Here is a 7,615-nt window from a genome sequence, read left to right on the forward strand (position 1 = left end):
TTGAACTGCAGGAAATGCCCTTCAGAAAGTCCTAGCAGCTTCAAAGTCTTATTTCATTCCTTTCTAAAGAAAATGTACAATCTCCTGCTTGGAAAGATGCCATTTTCAGGGTTCACCCTCTGATGGCGTGTGTATATGATTCCAGAGTGGAAATGTCCTCCTGGGGTCCCCACAATCTTGTGCTCTTCTCTGTACTTGTGAGATCAGAAGTTAAATGCTTTGAGTAATGATCATCAGGTGGCTTTGGCCCAACAGAAGGCTCAAACCATAAGCGAATTAGGGATTACTTTACCATAATGGATTTAAAAGTACAACAGCTATCAGCTGAATGCGCAAAGCATTTATTCCACACAAGCTGTCTACTAAAAGCTTTAACTACGAACAATTTGTAGTGTAACCAATGGGGGAGAAAGGGAATTGATGTCTCTGTGCAAGTTAAGTAGCACTGGTGAGGGGAAGAACCTGTACATTGAGTGGAGAAATGGACTTTTTTGTGTCACCAAGATAAACGATGGCCATTTGTGTGCAGCTCGTGTGACTGTGAGCGACAGGTCTGCTCTGTAATGAACGTGGTGTGTTCATGTCAGCAGAGGGTGGTAGAACAAGGAACTCAGTTTCACCACAGTTGGCTTCTAGTTACTGACTCTTCTAAACCTGAGCATCTTGGTTTAAACATGGAAAATGATGTCATTGAGCTACCAAAAACCTCCATAGTGTTGGAATCCTGTAGGAAGGTTAGTGCTGAACAATTAACTCGTTGCCAGTTGGACTTTGTACGGCTTGAATTGTGTTGTGAAATGACTGCATCTTCCTGGGGTTTATTCTTTAATGGAAGGGTTTGCTCTCTTCTGACAGCACCTGAGAGGAGCTGAGATGCTTTTCCCCTAAACTGCTTGTTTATGAAGTGTGCATTAACGTGTCTTCAGTTCCTCTTCCTACAACGGGGGGTAATGGCTGAACTGGGCTTGTTTCCTGTTCACTCCTGTTTCTGATGGCTGTGTCTGAACCCTTGGTTAGAGACCTTACTCACAGAACCTCAAGGGGAAAACACTGTGTTCACAAAAGGATAAACCATATGGCAGAAGGGCTCTGTTTTGTCTTCACCTCTGTCATTTGGGCTACATCGGTATCCAGCTGCTGCTTAACAGCTTGGTTAGCTCATTGTCAGGATGTCCATTCCATACCTCTGCTTTCAGGTGCTTATAACTTGGGTTTTTCAATGCTCAATAGCAAAGCCTGGTCTCAACTTTCAAATCATTGTTTCAAATGCCATTATTTTCACTCCTTTTAGGAAAAGGAATTTTTATGGCATCTGCTTTTTAAATTCACTTTGTACACAGGAATTCCAATAAATGCTGGCAGTGATGCCAGCCTCAGCGTGCTCTGCTGAAGAGATTTGTATCATCTCCTTCAAAACGGCAATGCACAGGCCTTGAAAATGTGCAGGGACTACTGTTCACTATTGGCGTATGGATATGATGTGCAGTGAGCAGCCAAGGTGTGTATGTACATTTGACATAGGCTCCCAATTCACTGGGTATAGGAAACCCTTAACTATATATAAATATATATATATATATATATATAAAAGATCAAATATCTTCAACCAGAACAGTCACTTTCTGAATGTAGTAGGGGAAAACTCCAGCAATTCATGTGAAGGAGCCCAACTGCAATTCCTTCAGTGTTTAAAGGAAGGGATGCATTTAGGATGCATTCCTGCCTTAGGAAGAGAAGCATTTAGGATGTTGTGTGAAGGATTTGCAGGATCAAGCCTACGTATCCCTTTTCTTCCTCCCTTTCCCTAAAGCAGTAGGGACCGGATCTCACTTAGAATGTTGGAAGGCAGAAAACAGTAAATCCAACAAATTATCTATTTTTTTTTCCATTATATACTGATGTAAGGAATTTTGTGACTAATATTTGGTGCTTCATAGTTGAGTACCCAATGTGAGACCTATTCTGGCTTCAGGAATAGTTCTCAGCTGAAGCTGGACACGCAGCAGTTGGGGTATGGAAGCTTACTAATCACTGCTGAAAACACTCATCACTTGCTAAGCTCTTACTTTAGGTGTAAGTAACTGAGATAGTTCCAAACAGCAAAAACCCCACGTGCTTGGGACTTGGTTGTCCCAGTGCTTCAGAGTAATTTAACTTATTTTGTATATTGCAAAAGATGTATATTGCTGTGTATGACACTTAGAAGATTGTGTACAGCTTCTGGGGGAAAGAATAGAACACTCTAAAGTAGAGAAGAGGGGTTTATAATTGAATATGTGGTGTAAAGGCTCCGGATTGAACTGCAATGAAAAGCAAGTCCTACACCTTGGGTTTATGACTATCATTTTGTAACTGCTGGCACCCCACACCCCAGCTGAGGAGCAGGAGAGGGGACAGTAGAGCAGTTGGAGGGCACACGTGCTCAAGGAGGGCATGTGTGTCTGTGGCTAGATCTGCTAACTGCTCCATAGAACCCCAAAGGGTACTAAGGAGAGCTGGGCAGAGCTGCTCTGGCCGGTCAGTTGGTTTACTTGCGCACTTGGCAGCACTTTGTGTATAGTCGGTCTCACTGGTTCCCCAGGTGCAGACAGAGCTTGCTCCTGCTGTTGGACCAGCAGCAGGAGATGGGGAATGGATGGAGGGAAGTGGAATGGAAATATGTGTATGCAAACCCATGCCTTTTGCAAGACAGGTCTTGGACAGGCCTAACAATGACTTCTGACTCACCTTTATAGACTGTTATCCAGTGGAAGGTCCCTGTTTAGGAGAATCATCCCGATACCCTCCTTTTCTCATCCTGACCTTCACAGTAACAGGAAAATCTACTCAAGGTTTCCTTCCTTGTGGGAATCGGTGATGTCCCATCAGTGCAATGGGGATGTGGAGAAAATCAGGATCAGTCCACAGTGTGTTATGATAATGTTTGCCTCTGGGGACATGGTTGGAGTCTGCACAGTTTGCTTTGTTTGTTCCTCTTGCTGTGTCCCACACAACTAAACTTAGCTTAGTCCGTCAGAACTTCAGTAATTCAATGGGGATAAAGTCCTTCTACTAAAACATACAATAGGCCTAGTTACCAGTGCACCATTTGTTAGCTAAAGCAGTTAAAAGTCCTTAATGATATTCATCTGCTACTCAAGGTAGTGGTAGAAAAGGAAATCAACTCATAAAGCTATAAGCCTTGTTTCGTTTTCCACTTCATACTCGGTATATGGACTCTAAACCTCTTGTACAGCATCTTACTCCTCTACTCTACTCATTAAAGTGGTACTCCTCCCCCTAACTCACATGAAAACGATCTGTTGGCAACGCCAGTGTGGTTGCTTGTTCCTACCTGTGTTTCACGACCCTCCTACAGCAGGCAGGAGATGGTGTGTGGCACCGTTGTGGGTGCACGCCACGGCTCTCACATCAGCACAGCTCCTGTATGTGACACACGGGGTATGTTCAATGTCCCAAGTAACACAGGACAGGTTGCTTGCTACTAAACCTTCTGTGAGAACTGGAGCAAACCTGCCAGCAAGGTCTCTTCAAACTTGAGATCTACTTACACGAAACATGCTTTTGTCTCATTCCTGTGTTTGCAAAGGAACCTGGAGCTGCTTAAACCAGTCTCACAGTTGGCCTCGGTTCTGTTTCCTTTAGGAGTGAATGTGTCAAGTGCCACTCTTAAGGTTGAGTTTAACCCTTGTGTTTCTTGAGTCGTGGAACCTTGGTTTTTCAGTCTCTCTTCAATCATGACTTCCTAAAGAGAAAGGACTGAGGGGACCCACGCTGTGTGTGTGTGTGTGTGAGTGAGGAGGGGGAGATCCACTGAACAAACTGGAAGCGTTATTCTTGTTGCACATAAATCGGGTGGTGCTTTCACTGTCTTTTCCCCCCTTGGCCACACCAAGAATACCACGTGCATGCAGAACACGATGCGTTCCAGCGCTTTCAAACGGAAGTCACGGTGGCCTCAGTGCTCAAAGGGTTTAACTGCAGTTGATTAACAGCTCCCGGTTTGGGATTCACAGCCCACCGCTGTTGAAATACTGTATTCCTTGTAAATGAAGTCAAAAGACATCCTCATGTTAAGGCTGGTGCCAATATTTTTGTTACTGACTCGTTCAGCGTTGTCTCTCACTACAGTCTGCTCAGAACTCTTTGTGTATAAGCTGGGCCTGAAGCCATTTTCTAGCTTGGGGGCCTCGTTGTGTAACTTTACTTTCATAATGGGTTGGGTTTTTTTTTTGTTATAATCTCTACTGTCATTTCTTTCCTATAAATATGACATGTAAATTGTCATAATAAAACAAACGTTGAAATAACGCCGTGGAGAAAGTGTATTGAGGAAACAAGTGGGGTTTAGCGGTCACCGCGCGAGTAGCTGCCTGCTGCATCTCAGTCCTCTGCCTGCCATGGGAATGGGTAACTAACTCCTGGTTTATGTTGGGTTTGTTATGGCAGCTCAATTGATGGAGCTTTCCCTTCTCTGACCAGCTCTGGGGGACAGCTGATGGCTTTATTGCCATTGTGGTGATTTTTGTGTGTGTTCCATCTCCCACACAGTTTTTATAGCTCATTTCATCGCGATGTTGCTCCCACCCAATAACTTGACCGAGGTTCAGTGCTTGCCTTGTGCTACAGCATTAGAAAGGGAGTGGTTAGTAGGTCAAGAGAGGTTCTCCTCCCCCTCTACTCAGCCTTGGTGAGGCCGCATCTGGAATATTGCGTCCAGTTCTGGGCCCCTCTGTTCAAGAAGGACAGGGAATTGCTTGAAGGAGTCCAGCGCAGAGCCACAAAGATGATTAAGGGAGTGGAACATCTCCCTTATGAGGAGAGGCTGAGGGAGCTGGGTCTCTTTAGCTTGGAGAAGAGGAGACTGAGGGGTGACCTCATCAATGTTTACAAATATGTGAAGGGTAGGTGTCAGGATGATGGAGCTAGGCTTTTTTCAGTGATATCCAGTGATAGGACAAGGGGCAATGGGTGTAAACTGGAGCATAGGAAGTTCCACGTTAACATCAGGAAGAACTTCTTTACTGTAAGAGTGACAGAGCACTGGAACAGGTTGCCCAGGGGGGTTGTGGAGTCTCCTACACTGGAGATATTCAAGGCCCGCCTGGACAAGTTCCTGTGTGATGTACTGTAGGTTACCCTGCTCTTGCAGGGGGGTTGGACTAGATGATCTTTTTAGGTCCCTTCCAACCCTTGGGATTCTGTGATTCTGTGATTCTGTGGAGTTGTGTAATGGCTGAATTAGTGGTGGGTTCTTACAGCTAGGGAGGAAATCCTCCTGGTTGTTACCAGTGTTTGTTTGCAAGGGTCAGACCTGCAGCCGGCACCATCCCCAGCCACGCTGTTCCAAATACATCCATGTGGTGTGAATGAGAGAGGAGTAAGGTTCATTTCCTTAGGCTGAGATGTGTAAAACCACTAACTGGAAGCCTGCAGGGAAGCACTGAAGATGTAGATCTTCTGCCCCGTGGCTGTGGCAATGGACATCCATGATGTTTTAAGGCTGTAACAGGAAAAAGATAGGGAGAGAGAAGTGAATCAAAGAAAACATGCCCAGAGAAGCTGTGGCTGCCCCATCCCTGGAAGTGTTCAAGGCCAGGTTGGACACAGGGGCTTGGAGCAAGCTGCTCTAGTGGAAGGTGTCCCTGCCTGTGGCAGGGGGTTGGAACTAGATGATCTTAAGGTCTCTTCCAACCCAAACCACTCTGATTCCATGACTATGAAAAGGGTGGCTTCACTCTTCATGTCTGTGGTTATAGCCAAGCTGCTGGGTGTTCCTGTAGTGATATTGCTGTGAAATCCATTTTACATTTGCTTTTCTGATGGATTCTGGGTGTTTCAGTCTGAACCAGCTCTGCGGCAGTATCACCGGAGAGAAACAAGCTCCCTTGGGTGGCGAGTCCTACTTCCTGTCCTATGGTGACTCCTAACTCTGTGCAGGTACCTGCTGCTCTGCTTTGCCTCTCAGCACAGCTCTGGAGGACCACGTCGCTCTTGGACATCCAATATTCAGGCACTGGGGTGGATCCTAACTCACTTTTTAAAGCTCCTATAACTGAGGGAGGGAGCTTTGAAATTGTGCCATTCTGTTCAGTTCATGGGCCTGCCCCTCTAAACCTCTACGAGATGCAACACTCAGCGCTGGGGGTTGAAGTGTCTGGATCTTGTAAAGAAGGAGGATGTGGATTTCTCCTCTCTAATCCCTCAGCCTCAAAACCAACTTCCCAGCCTGGGCTTAAACCATCTCTTTTCCTCTCTTCTGTTGCAAGGGTGGTATGTGACAGGAAAGACTCACTTGTGTGTGCAGGGGGGGAAACGAGCTTTGTATTGACTCACTGCAGCAGCTTAATTCAACTGCAACCACTTCAGTCTTCATTTAGAACAATCAAAAGGAGCTGCTGTGTGATTTCCAGTGAGCTACAGAGATTGCGAGGGCTCTCCGTGGCTGATAACACACAGCCATGCGAGGTAGCAGGGGCTGGGTGAATCACAAATGCGGGTTTCCAGGTGAGCACTTGGTGTGGTGGACTTGAAGGCAGTCAAGAAACTTCCTTTTCCTCATCTCCTCCTGGTTCTGCAATTCTTCCCAAGCTATTCCAGCAGTGTTTAAATACCACTTCCTTGTGGAATTCGCTTTGATTTTGGTCAGGGTGGTTATTTGTATGAATAATAGTTAATGTGCACAATTAGAACCCAAAATGGGATGTGTTTGAGGAGCTTCCTAAAGCCTTTTAGAAAGCTCAGCCTAAAAGAGCCACTTCATGTCCTTGTTCCCCTGGTTTCTTCCCATTTTCTATTCCCAATACGTGCTGCTTTGCTATTCAAGACCAGGAAGGAGAGATGAAGGCCTCATTCTGTTAATACTCAGTTTATGGTTGTAAGAACCAACTGGCTTTACACACAGGTAGTGAATGACTCCGTAAGTGAATTCACACTGCTGAAAGGGAGGATTAAGAGCCATGGTGATACCCACTGGTGAGCAGGGTGCTGCAGCAGGAGCATCTGCCAGCCTGGAAAGTCATGGAGAAGAGGTGTTTGCATGAAGCTGATGGAGTTACTGGGAGCATCCCCTGTGTCCTCAACTTGTGCAGACTGAACACTACCAGTTATTTGCTTACCTTCTGGTGTGATCCCTGTTTCTTGGTGCACCAGCGGATGCCGTCAGAGAAACTCGCTGCTCAAGTGGTGCCAATCCAGAGCGAGAAGCAGGACCGGTGCTCAGGAGGGGACGGCAGCCTTCCCCTCACTGCAATCTGCTGTCCCGTGACAGCTCAGCGTCAGGATCAGCCCCCTGCTCCCACATCCATCCCTGCTGAGGGAAATAACCGGATGTCCTTTAAGGAACTGAGGTACTTATAGAATCATAGAATGGTTCGGGTTGGAAAGGACCTCAAGATCATCCAGTTCCAACCCCTGCCATGGGCAGGGACACCTCACACTAAACCATCCCACCCAAGGCTTCATCCAACCTGGCCTTGAACACCGCCAGTGATGGAGCACTCACAACCTCCCTGGCCAACCCATTCCAGCTCCTCATCACCCTAACAGGAAAGAATTTCCTCCTTAGATCCAATCTAAACTGCCCCTGTTTCAGTTTGAACCCGTTACCCCTTGT

Source organism: Lathamus discolor, chromosome 4, assembly GCF_037157495.1.
Source record: "Lathamus discolor isolate bLatDis1 chromosome 4, bLatDis1.hap1, whole genome shotgun sequence".
Lineage (NCBI taxonomy): Eukaryota > Metazoa > Chordata > Aves > Psittaciformes > Psittacidae > Lathamus > Lathamus discolor.